This window comes from Protopterus annectens, chromosome 7.part1, assembly GCF_019279795.1.
Source record: "Protopterus annectens isolate FY-2018-M chromosome 7.part1, PAN1.0, whole genome shotgun sequence".
Classification (NCBI taxonomy): Eukaryota; Metazoa; Chordata; order Ceratodontiformes; family Protopteridae; genus Protopterus; species Protopterus annectens.
This window is the reverse complement of record NC_056740.1, coordinates 57,102,038-57,116,813: the sequence shown is the minus strand read 5'-3', so window position 1 is coordinate 57,116,813 and position 14,776 is coordinate 57,102,038. Positions and strand designations below refer to the sequence as shown.

Genomic DNA, 14,776 nt, shown 5'->3' with positions numbered 1-14,776 from the left:
CAAATATAGCTATCTAGACATCACTATGGAACATTTCTAAATTTCCTTAATTTTTTGTCTGTGTAGAGGTAAAGGAAATTTCTTCTCACTGTTCATTTGTATATTGTCTCCCTAATTTTTGATTTCATCCCTGTCATATCCTGTCTCTCTGCCTATTAATTAGCTGTTAGTGTCCTGTCTACTCATGCTATGAGCTTTCAGTTCACACTGGTACCTGTTCTGGCTTCTGTCAAAATTTCACCCATTCAGCATTCTTCCAGTTCTTCATTTTCTACCCCCACTTGTGGTTAAACTTCTCTGTCATCCTCATGTAGGTTAGCTGCCTATTTTCTGGTATACTGAATTTTATCAGAGTTTGGTTCGGCCTTTTATTGTCCCCTTTTATACACCTTCTTCCCAATACAGTAGTTCACGTACTGTTCATCTACATCTCTTTTCTGCTTAATCCTGGATTTCCCTTTCCTTTCCTAATGAAAAATTTAATCAGTTCATCCTCTTTCTTTTCATCATTAGATATCTCCCCAATATTTTACTGTTCTGCATCACAGGTTCATAGATTAGTACTAGGCTAACTGCCCTTGTGGGTCATTTTCAGCCTAGCTAATTACCCCATGTGAGAATCAAACCCTGCACCTTATGTTTGTAAGGTAAACACCTTAACCATTATGCCAACCTCCCACCCTGAAGATCTGAAGATAATCCAGTTTGGTGATGGGTAGTCCCAGATAAAGGGCATTGCTATACTCCAATCAGGAGGAGGCTAAGGCATGGACTACTACCAAGAGACTGGATTGGGGCAAGAAGTAAGAAATGTGGAAATGTTCCATTGGTGGAAACAGGATAGTTTCACAAATTCTGATACTTGTTCCAGAAGTATCAACATGTGATCCAATATTACACATTCTTTCAACAAATTCAAACTTATTTATTTCCACCATACAACATCAAAGTAAGACGTTGAGGTGCACAGGAATTCCTCAAGGTAGCAGAGACTTCCACAGTCTTTGTTTTGGATGTGTTCCATTTTAGTCAGTTAATCAAATGCCAAGAATGGATGGTGTCAAAGATCTCCCGATGGAAGCATATAAACTGTGAACAACAATGTGTCTAAGATACAGCCCAGTGGTACTCCACATTCCAAAGTATAAGACAAAGATGAATTTAGTCCAGCACAGGGCTTCTGGGAATGACCAGAACGGTAGGTTTTGAACTACTCACCAGCCATAGAGGTGAGACCACAGCAGGATTGTGATGTCTCAATCAAAAGGCAGTGATCACTAATATCAAATACTGGGGAGAAATCCAAGAGTACAAGTGCTCAATAGTTCCACTGCTTTGTGGCCATAAGAAGATAATTGATTAACTGAATAATAGCAGTTCCTGTGCTATTGTGCGTGTGAAACCTAGACTAAAGAGTGTCCATGAGTCCATGGAGTCTGAAGCAGCTTAAATACAACCTTCTAAAAACCTCTCTTAAAATGGAAGGTTAGAGACTGGGCAAAAGTTATCAAGAGTGCTAGGATCTAAAGAATGTTTCTTGAGAGTAGCAATAACAAAGGCTTCTTGCAAGACAGATGGAAAATTCCTTGAGCTCAAGGAAAGAGCCACTGCCAGTTATCTTTAACCCAGATGTTAAAATCATCAAGCATTTGTGACCAACAACTCAGGAGATAGTAAACTCTTGTAAGAATGTCCTTGTGCAAAAACACGATGGCAATGAAAATGTTCCAATGGAATCTTATATAGTAAATGTTAGAGTAGCACAATCATTATGTTGTATCTGTGCCACTACTAAATTAGCCAAATGTACAGTACTAGTGGATGGGAAGGAATTCAAGAGACTATTAGACTCTGGGAGTAGGTCATACTTCTTAAAGAACCTTATGCTGACAAACATGAGACATGTAAGAGAAAAGTGGAAGTAATATGTAGTCATGGAGATAGCAAAGAATATCCTGTAACATGCAAGATTTCAGATGATGTTGTGCAAAGTACTACATCTTGAAGTGTGATACTAATATAGCACATTATGTCATAACTGGGAAAGATTTCCCTCAGTTCAAGGTAGTATGGTAATTATGGGATGGGGGCAGAGTACATTATGATACTCTGTGGCCCAAGTGATACCTGTAGTAAAAAGAGGGGGCAACAACAGCAGACTGATGCATTACTAAGAACACAAAGTCCTAAATGTAACCTAGTAAAAACAGAGTGGGGCAGCAGCAGCAGTCTGGCACACCATTAAAAGTGTATAGTCTTGTTAAAGAGGAAGAAATAAGTGTAGGGACTTCAAAAGAAAAAAAAATCCATCCTGGATAGGAAGGGATGTAATAATATGTGTGTGTTATCAAAAAGCTGTTACTGAGTCTTATCAGAAAACCTAATTGTTGACTTGATAAAAAAGTCAGTGTAGAAACTGAAAGTGAATAACCAACAGTACATGATGTGGAACCTTGACAGAAATTTCTAGGCACTAAAGTAATGAAGGATGTTTAAGTAGAAATAGATTGGGAGAGATCCATAGTGATAAACTCACTATGAGAGGAAATGGTACCTGAATAAAGTCCTAGGTTCCCTTCTATAAGGTGAAAACAGAGAGCTAGTAAGTAACTGGACTATTAACATCAGGTACTTAAAATGACAGAAGTTACTGAGGCAAAAGTAAAGGAATTGCCAAGAAGTAAAAGCAGTGAAAGTCCCTTCTATGAGTTACCTTTTGTAGGGGAGGAAATAATCCACAAATTAGCAGGAAACCCAGTACTGATGTAAACAGCAATAAGTCAAAAAAAAAAAAAAAAAAAAACCACCAGCAGCTGGACAACCATTAAACTTTAATAACAAAGTAAAAGCTAAGAACTGCAAAAAACCACAACCACGGTTTAGCACTTTTGTCGCATACAACACCCCCAAAACACCCGTCAGGGGGCAGAAACCACAAAAAAAAAACTGGAAAATCTTAAAAAGTATTGGAAAACAGTGAAACATAACATACACAACACTATTTACAACTTGGAAGCCCCCATTTTTAGTTCACTGGTAATGAAAATTGTCATCAATCCCTGGCAAGTATGTGGCATCTAATCTAAGTTGCCACAACATTTCACAATGCAATAATTTGTTCTTCCAGTCCCCTGTGTAGGCAGCTACTTGCACTTGCTCCAAAACAAAAACAAAACTTAAGTCTTTTAAAGCCTAGACAGGATAAGGAACGCCTGGCAAGCGCACTCTTGTTGTCAGCCTTCTGTATATTATAAACATGTTGGTAAATCATTTTGTTGAAGGCATTGTTGGTTTTACCCACATAGAACACTTGACATTGAGTACAGACTGCACTGTATATCACCCTTTCAGAGTATCAATAAAACTGGTTTACTATTGAAAGTGCGATTGGACTTCGTTCGAATTCCGTATGTCCGATCGCCCAATTTGACATGCTGAAAAAATGAAAAAAAATGTTGAAATGCACAACAGCGAATGCTAGTATGCATTCACTGTTGTGAATTTCAACATTCTGAATGTAGATTGCACTGTAGTGGGGGTCAAAAATGTACCCTTTCCATCACTGTAGTGCGATCTCGGAGTTTGTATATATATATATATATATATATATATATATATATATATATATATATATATAAGTAGGGGGGTGTTTTGTTATTGTTGATTGGAAGTGCAGCATTTTCGGTAACATCGACATTTGTGAGATGTCAACTTTACCGAAATGCTACATTCTACATTTCTTGTGTTCAGTGTTGTGGTTTCCGATCTTCTGATTTGGACATCTGAACACTCAAACCAAGTTGGTTCAAGTAAATTATAGTAAACCAATAAAACTTGGCCCCTTTTGCAAATTTCATAATGATATCTATTATGTAGCAACACTGGGGACATCTCCCCTATTTCAAAGTCACCTGAAACCTGGACGCAATATTAAAACAAGGTCTGTTCAATACATTTTTGAAATTGGGTTTCCTTTTGTATGTAAATATAGGCTGGTTGTTAGCCAACTGTTGGGTCCCTTAGTCACAAGAAAGGATATGCCAGTTATTGCCAATAATTTGCTGGATTTTCTTGGCTTCCAGGGAATACTGAAGAACCATATTCTTTTGGCCAGTGAATTTTTTCATGTCCTTCTGATTAAATCCAGTAGAGGTTACCAGGCCATCTTTAATGATAGCTGCATACCTCTCCATTCTCCCTTCCCACACCTCAGCTTGAACACTATCCAAAAAGGAGATGGGATATCCTCAGTCTAAAAATATTCTCTTAAAGACCGAGAATTCATCTAAACATATGGCGTCATTGGAAGTCAATCCGGAAACCCTGGTGAACTGACTTTTTGCAATGCCTTTCCTTTGCTGAAAAGTATGGCAGCTTGTAAAGGGCAGAAATTAATTATAATAAGTGGGCTTCTTATAAATCTGGGTTTCTAGGAAACTGTTACTTGTCTTCTGTATATCAGTGTCTAGGAAATTAATCCCCTGCATGTCAACCTGGCAAGTGAACTTCAAAAAACTAGTACTACGCTTCTTCGTCTCCACTACTGCCACAAAAAATCGTTGGTGGTGCCCTTCCATATAAATAATAAATCGTCTAACTATCTGAAATAGCCCAAGCAACCACTAAACATTGGTATCTTGAAAAAAAAATATCAAGTTCCGACTTGAGGAGAACCTCTTTAGCAAATATGAGGGCACATACAGCCCCCATAACTACTCCTGTAAGTTGCTTGTAATATTCACCACCAAAGGCTGTGAAGTTGTTGTTCAATACTATGTCCATGAAGTCATGCACAATTAATTTGTTAAGCAGGTCCAAGAATCTCTGATAACACGGGGGAACAGGAGAAACATGTTCTTCAATTTCAGGTCTATAAACTTCACCAGAGGTTCTGCAATAGAGCCTCCTGCGGCCACAGTGGGCCTTAATGGAGAGTCCTCAATATTCAAATGTATTTTTGGAATCCCAAAAGTTTTTGGAACCACTGGATTGACTACAGAAGGGAACTCATACAGTTCATGTGAAATGTTGTCAAATAATAATGGTTCATCACGAATGACCTTTATACTTCTGTATGCAATGGATATTTTATTTAGGGAAACCACACTATAAGTTTGGGTGTCTCATAGGAGAGGAACTGTGAGAAAAATTATACCTGTATTCTCAGGTGAAGAGACTATATCCTCACCTTTATGTTAGTATACTGACAAAAATGTTCTTGAATTGTAATACATGCAGATAAGCAATGAGCATTTTTAAGAAAGCACAGTGGCTTCATAGGTGTTTACTAGGCTAACAACCACAAGGGTCTTTTTAAGACTAGCCATGCATCCCAAATGTCTGGCAAGTTCTGGTACCCTTGATAGCTGTAAGCAGGGTTTTGGGAAACATTTACAAGCAGGGAGCTGGGAGATGAACCATTTACAGGCTGTCCTTCTCCATTAGAGACAAAGGTGCCAAACAAGGGACTAATTTCCTCTTCCTCGTCCAGTTGTCCAAATTACACTTGAATTGGGTTAGGAACTCTGCTTCACATGGATGGGGAGTCTGCTCCAGAGAAGGGGTAGTCTCTAGGATATACCTGCCTTTACAGCAGGTCCTTTTTATAACACAGACAATGTTTAAGCCTTTAGAATGGGTAATTCTGGTATTTATTGTTTGTTTTGTGGATATACAGGAAGTCCATCAGAGCAGGGTCTGACAATGCCTTGTATGCCAGGCATAGATCTCCCCCCAACAGCCTGTAGGAGACTGAATACATGGACAGGGCCTTGAAGTGGTCAGACATGTTGCTTACACCCTTTATTCTTTTACTGAGGAACACCTGTTGACATTACAGTTGTTGAATATGCCTGGTTAGGTACATAACAAAGCAGGCATTGTACTCAATGATAGGTCTAATGAATGCTGAAAACAGTGGAGCAATGACTTCCTTGCACTTAGATGCCATACCTTTGTTTATAAGTTGCACAACATAGAATGATTTCCTCACTATTGTAGACGTGTGATAGTCAAAGGCTAGATTATTTTTATGTGTGTCCTTAAGTCCCTGACTACTGGGTCAACTCTTAGTGATGTGTTGTCAATATGATAGTTACCAAGGATGGGTTACTTCCTGAAGGATACTATTATCCATTTCTTGGCATTTAGTTTTTGTCCATGTCTCTGACACCAGTTGTTTGTCTGTGTCAGCCCTTCTTGGAGAATATTTGTGTTGGTGTGGGATTCATTGACAACTCCTAATTTGCAATCAGTTGCAAATGTAGTCAGCCAGAGGCCATTGATCTTGACTTTAGAGAAGTAAATGCCAAAATGTAATGATCTCAGGACCAGTCTCTGAGGGACTCCACTTTTGACTGACCTCTTTGTAAAGGTGGAGTCCCCAATTCTAACTTCCTCAGTCCTGTCTGGTAGCTAGCTTGCTATCCACCAATCAATGGTCTTTGTACTATTTCTCTATCTTTTTTCCGTTCCCTTTTTAAGTTTTACTTGCAGTGACATATGGATCTTTACTCACTGATTTTATCATGGTATTATAGGTTCGCAATCTCTTTGCGTGTTGATGTGTTCTTGGATATTGTATTCAAGTTTTTTGACAGTCCTTTGACAGTGATGTTTGTATGTTTTTATTTGTGGTTTGTCGTTCGTTGATATTTATTTGGTTGTTATGATAGTCTAGTTCTAGTTTCTTGGAATGTCTGTGCCAGCTGTTTCATTTTTTATTTACTTTTGCTATACTATATTTTTGTTCTGCTATTGGTGAGTTCCTTCTCTGACTTTATCTTATTGGCCTTTTTTGTATTGACAGTGCACCTTCGTTTGTGATCTTGTTGGATGGACTGTTTGAGGAAGTGAAATATATGTCTAGCGTGACTGGATAGGCGATGTGCTTTTTAACCAATGAATAATTTTTGTATTTTCTTTGTTGTTGAATATAGCATGATGATGTACAGTGCGATTATTGTTATAATGTTATTCATCAGTTATTTAGTGTTTTTATTCAAACAAATGCAGTAAGTATTTAATAGAATATGACTAGATGTTATAGGTCATTGAAATGGGTTTTGATTATTTCGGAGTGGAGTGTGAGTTTTTTGGTAAGTTCCCATATGTTTTTCACATCTTCCTTATTTCCAGTATGCATTGTACTATTGGCTCTTTGCTCCACTATTGATGAGTTTCTTTTTTGACCTTATTCTATTGTTTTTTCTTTATTAATGACAGTGCTTTTCGATAGGGATTTTTTTGGATGCATTGCTTAGGCAATGACATAAGGGATTAAAATACACGTTTAGCAGGATTGGGTAGGTAATATGTTTCTAACCAATAAATTATTTTGTATTTTTCTTGCTGTTAATTATAATGCTCTGGCTTAATGCACAATTGATGACAGAATTTAATTCATTGGTTGTTTAGTCTTTATACAACCAATTGCAGCAAGCATTTAAGTTCAACATTATTGAATGTCATGTGCTGTAGGCACGAATCACATTTATTTTCTATGTCATGGCTTATTTACATGCTCAGTTCTATTGGTTTAGACTTCTTTTTAAGTGTGTTTGTAATAATCATGATTTTATGACTTAAAAAAGGGTTTCACCCGAAAGCGTTTGTCTTATTTTGCTTTATTAAAGTTTTATTTTAGCCGTGGTTTGCATCCTTTTTTCCAAAATACCTAAAGAAGTACTTGTGGGCCTGAGAACCATTACTATGTCCAGAGTAATGCCCCAGTTTATCACATTAGTGTACCACCCCCAACATGGATGGGCTAGTGGGACATTAAATAAAACTCTGATGTCTGTGCAAAGAAAGCAGTGGAGCAGCATGATGAGAACATGGACCAATTACTCTGTGTTTGTTGTAAGAGAGGTGCCTCATACTTCAGCAGAATTTACCCCGTTTGAGTTAGTGCATGTGAGACATCCCTAGGGCTTACTTGGTAGAGTAAAATTATACTTGGGAAGGAGAAAAGCCACATTTGAAGGTAAAGTACTTTACAAATCTGCAAGAGAGGTTACACATTGTTATGCTAATAGTTAAGGGGCATATAGAAAGGGCAGAAGACATGCAACTGAGAGTCTATAACAGAAGTGCTAGACTTAAGAGAATTTACAACATGGGACAAAATATTAGTATTAGTTCCCTCTGCTGATAATACGTTACCGATGAAATGGCAAGGATCCTGTACAATAGTGTAGGAAATTAATAAAGTTAACTACAAAACTAGACAAACTGGCAAAAGAGAATGTTGTGTGTTAAAACCATGAAGGGAAGCTGAAGCTGATGTAGTCAGAAAGGAAGATGACCTAGATAATAATGGTATGGTACCTGGGAATTCTCTTCCTGTGGGTCAAGTAGATAAAACTTTGCCTTAAGCCCAGAAGCAGAAGTTTTTACTAAGAAATAGATTTGTTTTTATAAACTACCTGGTAGAACAAAATTTAATACAGCTGCATACTAAAGTTGTGCCGGGGGTGGCTAAACCTAAAACCATGCAGGGTGCTTGAGTTCTAGAGAAAGGCAGTAAGTGAAGAAGTGAAAAATAAGCTTTGATTTTGAACTTCTTGGGTGGGAGTTGCTGAGATGTCTAAAAGTGAATTGAACAGGACATACGTTTTGCTCCCCAACTTAGACAGCTGTGTTAAGATTCTGTAATGATTTTTGAAAATTGCATTAATTCTGTGACATTTGTCCAATGCCTGGAGTAGATGAGCTCATAGATAGGCTTGACAAAGCAAGGCTTTTGACCATCCTAGATTTAACCAAGGAGTACTGACAGATTTCCTTTACCCTGAAGCAAAAGTGGGTATACCATTTCCACCCATGAAGGAAGGTTTTTTTTCATTATACTGGCTTACCCTTTGAACTTCACGGAGCTCCTGTCACTCTTCAAATAGTCATGGATAGAGTTCTGAAACCTCATGCTAGGCACTTAGCTGTGAATGTTGATGACATAGTAATGTATTCAGAAGCTTTAAAATCACATTTATCCAAGGCACAAGCTTTGATGGACTCTTTAAGGGAAGTAGAACGTACAGTTAATGCTGCAGAATGTGGATTATTAGGATAGGGTATTGAAAGAGGGGTAAACTGGCCAATATCTACTGCCAAAAAAACAAGTGAAAGCATTTTGGAGACTAGCAGACTACAACAGAATGTTCATACCCAACTTTGGTACCATATCCTCATCTCTTGCAGATCTTACAAAAGATAAGGTCAGAACTGTAGCTAGGTTACCTGATAGGCTGGGCAGACACAGAAGTGGTACCCCATTAACCCAAAATCGAAGACAAAAAAAGGTGAAAAGTTGATGACCCCCCCCCCCAAAAAAAAAAAAACTCAAAGAACTTTGTCTGAACTGTAAAACAGAGCTGTCTTAGTAACTGTAGCATGGACATTGTATAACCCATAACATTTTTGCTACAAATACTACATACATTAATTCAAGAAGTCGTAATATCATCATCAGCTCTTTAAATGAATTCTGGCACTCCACTCATACCCCAGCAACAGTTGCAGATTGCACCCCCTAACAGCTTGTGCTTGGGGCAGCCACTCCCTATGCCCTACCCTTGTTACTTCTCTGGGTAAGTGCCCATCAAGATAAGATGAATCATAGCAACAGATGGGACTTTTAACAAACTGAAAATTGCTATGTGTCCAGAGCAAGTCTTTAGCTGTCCCTTACTTTGATAAAACCTTTGTTGTATATATTAATGCATCTGAAGTAGGGTTAGCTGTGCTGTCTCAGGAAGTTGGTGGTGAGGAACATTCAGTCTGCTTCCTCAGCAGAAAGTTAAGTAGGGCTGAATGAGATTCTCTGCCACTGAGTGAAAGCATTTCACTACTAAATGGACCCTAACTTCTCCATAATATTAAGATTGTGCAAAGGGATGTCAACACCTAATTAAGTAGATGAGTGTTGGTATTACAGCTATTTTATTTTACAATGCAATATAGGTGCCTTGATGTAAAAACATTTTGTTGTTTTGAAAACCCAGGACTTCTATGCTGGGGTGGAGGTGGAGGGCCATTGTGGCATATGGCTATTTCATTTATAAAAGTTTCTATTTAAGTTATTATAAAGACTACACATTATGGGTACAAACTTAGTACGAATGGGTGTACTGTGTATAGTATGGCAGTGAAAACTGAGTCACCTGGAAGGACTTTTGCCAAAAGGAGGTCTTATAGCCTTTAAACTCAGTGATGTTTGTCTCTCCTAGACATCGTTGTAGTGACAAGAGTGAAGACTCTTAGGGAGCCTTGACCAGAAGGAGCTTTGGAGCACCAGGAACCTACCTGTGGATCTGTTCTGGGAATGCCAGGAGCCTAACAGTACACACTCCAAGGAGTACCAGGGATCTGCATGTGGATATACTGAGAGTTATAAGGGAGCCTGACACAAGCTGGAGTATCAATTCTGTGGACTGTCAGAGACTAACACAATTGTTTGGAAGAATTTAAACTGAACTGTAAGTAAGCAGCAGTTTTATTGAGCAAGAATATACTGCTTTTGCTTAAGTTAAAAGTAAATTTCAAATTTTATTTTTTTTTTACTGTAATCATTGCACTTAAACCAGTAAGACTAAATCCAGTATGTGCTGTACACTGCAATATACTCACATGCTGCTTTTATTTACTTTTGTTTGTATGAACATTTTTCCCAATGTTCTGCAGTGCCTTCTCATCAAGATCCTTTCAACTCTGATAAAACATATCTCATGGTAGTGATGACTGTACACTGTTTTTTTTGTTACTTAAACTATTGGTTGGGGAAGAAAAAATATGTTTTTCAAAAGTGTGACTTAGAAGCTAAAAACAGAAAGATTGCGTTCTCAAACTACAAAAAAAAAAAAAAAAAATGACAGAAGCAAGAAGAGAGGTGCACATTAACTGCATAAGTAAATGAACGCTTGTATGACAGTCATCATTCCAAAAGTCCAGGTGGAAATAGAAGAGAACAGTGTGGCCATTTAAGGGGGAGAAGAGTGTGCATATAATGTCAAAGAAAAAAATTAACAATCCTGAATAAAAGTATTTATTTATTCAGTGAAACAAACAAACAGTAAAAGACACCAAATTTGGTATACTGTTTTAGGAGCATGATGGGAAGTGAGAATCGGCCCTTAGATAGAAAGTGCATTATTATGGAACTTGCCAAATGAAGAATGAGACAGAGTGCAGTCTGGCTTGCTAAAGCATGCCTTAGACGTTTAGTGCATATGATGAGGAATAAACAACAACACAGAACTAGTTGAATGAATATAGTTACAAAGAACTGTACAGATTGTAGTACCTCAAACACCTCCATGTCTTAGTCAGCTATCACTTTCTGAATGTTTTTGCTTCTGATGAAGTTTTTGTTTTTTCACTGCTTTGTCATTTGGGAGCTCTACCATTCAATGAAACTACTGCATTAGATTCAGTATTCCCAGTCCTGATAAACTGATATGAACTGCCCCTGAATATTTTAGCTATTGTTCACTGTACTACAGGATTGCAGTACATGTCTGTACCCCCCAAGGTATTTGTCTTTTCCCCACAGTTGTGTGAAAATGGAGTTAGTGTAATTAAGTAAGGGATGTGGGGGGTGAAATGTTTCAAATGGGGAATGCACGGGGGTTACATACAGTGAAACTCAATGTTTTGGGGGTTTCACCTACAGTTTAATTCAGTGTGTTTTTGATGAGTTTAAATCCTTTGAATATAGTCATCATATTGTCTGTCAGCTTCTTGTAGGGGATACTTTTCATTTTATCGTTTGTACTATGGCATCATATTAAGCATGTCGTACATCAATTGTCACTGGGGTCTGTAAATGCATTTTTAGATTGAGAAGTGACATCTAAGCAAATTACGTCTTCAGAATGTTTAGCCTGACCACTTGATAGCAACAGCTGAGCATTCAAAGCTTTTCTTACAAAGCAATAACTTGACATACTAGAGTGCAAACTATAGATCCAGAGTTGCATTATCTACCCATTTCCTCCTTTTGGCTGCCTTTCAACAGCCCTTTTCTACAATTGCCATTGAGGCCAGAAATCTGGTTCCCAGTGCAACTGGAAATGATCCCGTGTGTACCTCCTTCTGTAAGCATGTCACTCAGCACTTTTTCAAATATTATTGATGTCACTGCTTTAGAGATGGTGAGAAAACATTGCCGTTTATACCATCCTTCAATACCTGCCATGCATTCTCTTATAATTCTTCCTTTGGTTGCACATGCTCAGGTTCCTTCTTGCTATTAAAATAATATTCATGTGTTCATCTGTTTATTTTCTCCATTAGCTGTGTAAAGTGGTTTAATGGTATGATCTCTGCCTCAAACTCCAGACTGCATTATTCAATCCTGACCTTTGTTCACTGTCTGGAGGCTTGTTTTCTCCATGTCTGCTGTGGATATTCTGGTTTCCTCCCAAAGACAGCTGATTAATTAGCTGTATACTGGTTTTCCCCCAAAGCAATCTGGCTGACTGATTACAGTAAATTAATTGGCGTGTGTGTGTGTGTGTGTGTGTGTGTGTGTGTGTGTGTGTGTGTGTGTGTGTGTGTGTGTGTGTGTGTGTGTGTATGTTTCATATTAATTGTTGTGTCTGTCAAAAAAATATCTATATCTATCTTGTCTATATATATATATATATATATATATATATATATATATATATATATATATATATATATATCTATGAATAATATACATATATATGGTATGCATAGGTACCATGTGTTTTGTGGCAGCCATTTTGATCTATGGTCAGATTGTCAAGCCCTGGTTATCGAGTGCTATGAACAGGAACAGCAAGACTTGCCCTTTCCCATGGGACCCATGTTTAAGCCCATTCCTGAAGTTTGTTGAGTTAGATTTTGTTGATGTTGCCCTGATGTTGTAAGGCTTGATGGAATTTATCTCAATAATTTGTTAGACACTCCTTTATTGGCAAGGCTTAAGAACATACTGGAGGCAGAGAGGCAGATATATGATATATGAAATAAGCACAAATTCTGCTTGAAGGATGAAGTGAAATTATAGCTTGCTTGGGTTTTCTGACTTACAAAATATTTACAGTACCTTTTATGCAACGTTCATAGTATGTAGATTGAACTCTACTACTTGTGTTTCACACAGGCTGAATTGCGCAGATCTTCCAAGAACCAGGGTGTAAAACAAATATTGTAGCTGCAGGTCTTTGTTATGTCTTCCTTCCAGCTCCACAAAAAAATCTTTGCGTGATCTTCCTTCAAGCCACATCCATAATAGGCCCTTACTGGGGCATCCAGTTCCAGGAACCATAAATCTACAGGCATAACCCCTGCTCTACCCCACAATGATCTTCCCATTGGAGGAACTACTTCCTGCTTTCTGTCTTTTTCTGCCTTTTGTACATCACTAATTATGTAACTTGTTTCTCATTATTTTAACTAATGCCATCAATTGCCTGGATAATTTTTATGAGACTTTAATAACACAAGGCACACTGAAGATGTCTAGCCTATTTTTGGTGCACAACATCTCACTATATTTGCATTTGTTTATTGAAAAGACTGATTGGGCCTTGAGGGACCCCCCTCCATAGAGGCCTGGGGAGAAAACCTGCAAAATATATATCCTATGCTTTGTTTGATCTTCTGTGCGAGTGGTAATAAGTTGTTATCATGTGGTGCTGGGCTGTGTGTTTTATAGTATATATTTTTGAAAAAACTAGTTTACTTACTGAATAGACTGAAATAAAAATTAAAAATATTTTTATCTCAAAGTTACATATACCCTGAATATTTTACTAGTGACTATTTACAAGCTGTTTAACCTCACAATTTATTATCATAAGTTTATTAGTTAGAGTTGTCAAAGTTTGATCACTATAATTTATTCTTCATTCCTTCCACGATTCACTTTTTCCCATTTTTGCACATAGGGTTCAAGTATCAGAAGCATTCTTGGAATTGAAAAGTTGCATGAGAACTGGCAAAGGACATAACTACTATGCAAAATTACAGTATACATGTTACATTGGATCTACTTCAGCATGTCAAAATTTACTGTATTGAATTACGGATTTACAGTCACACTATTGTAGGGTTATGCTACAATAAAAATCAATACACTTTCAGGTGCAGCAAATGACATAAAACACTAACAGTAACTGGCACTCTCGATACTTTAAAAATACTACAAACGCATTCTTACCCCTGCCCCATGAGGAATCTGCTCTCTGTTATCCCTAAAATTTTATATAACAACTCTGAGCTCACAATAACTTGGGAAAGAGGGAATATAACTATCCCTCTTCCCCAAGTTTTGCAGTCTTGGAATTGTATAAGTGCAGAACATACAGTTGGGTGACAGGGGTTTGCCCTGCTTCAAAATACTTTAAAAAAAGTCCTTGTTTTCTTGTTATTTGCAGTTTATTCTGCATTTGTAAGAGTTGGGTTGCAGTTGATTTTGAATACTACACTGTTTTGTTAATGCGATATTTGTAACATTAACTCACGTAGGTTGGACTGTGAGTTTTGGTGGTATCAAACAGACTTATGATCAACTTTAATTCACTATTCAGGATACATGCTATAGCAAAATAAATTATTTTGGGGGAAGGAAGCAGCACAAAGGTCTGCATTGCAGATCAAAAATTTCTGGCTACTCTGTAAGGAAAAACATCAGTTTGGAAGTTGCTGTACAGTTTCAAAGATCTGCCTATCCTTCTGCTTTTTTCCTAATCTTTTATTCTGTTCATTCTATTTACAAGAAAGGTTTGCAGGAATCTTCCTAGCTTGA

The 14,776-nt window shown here is 37.6% G+C and overlaps 1 protein-coding gene across 2 annotated transcripts in view; it reads left to right on the top strand.

The window, feature by feature from the left end:
- The window catches only part of MGLL (monoglyceride lipase), a 1,112,320-nt gene that overhangs the window by 27,529 nt on the left and 1,070,015 nt on the right, over positions 1-14,776 (top strand). The window contains exon 2 of one of the 2 annotated variants that reach the window (XM_044078544.1): positions 10,227-10,475. The exons of the other annotated variant lie outside the window; for it this stretch is intronic. The gene's annotated coding sequence lies outside the window, so the exon portion shown is untranslated. The remainder of the gene's footprint in view (positions 1-10,226; positions 10,476-14,776) is intronic. 2 annotated transcript variants of the gene reach the window in all.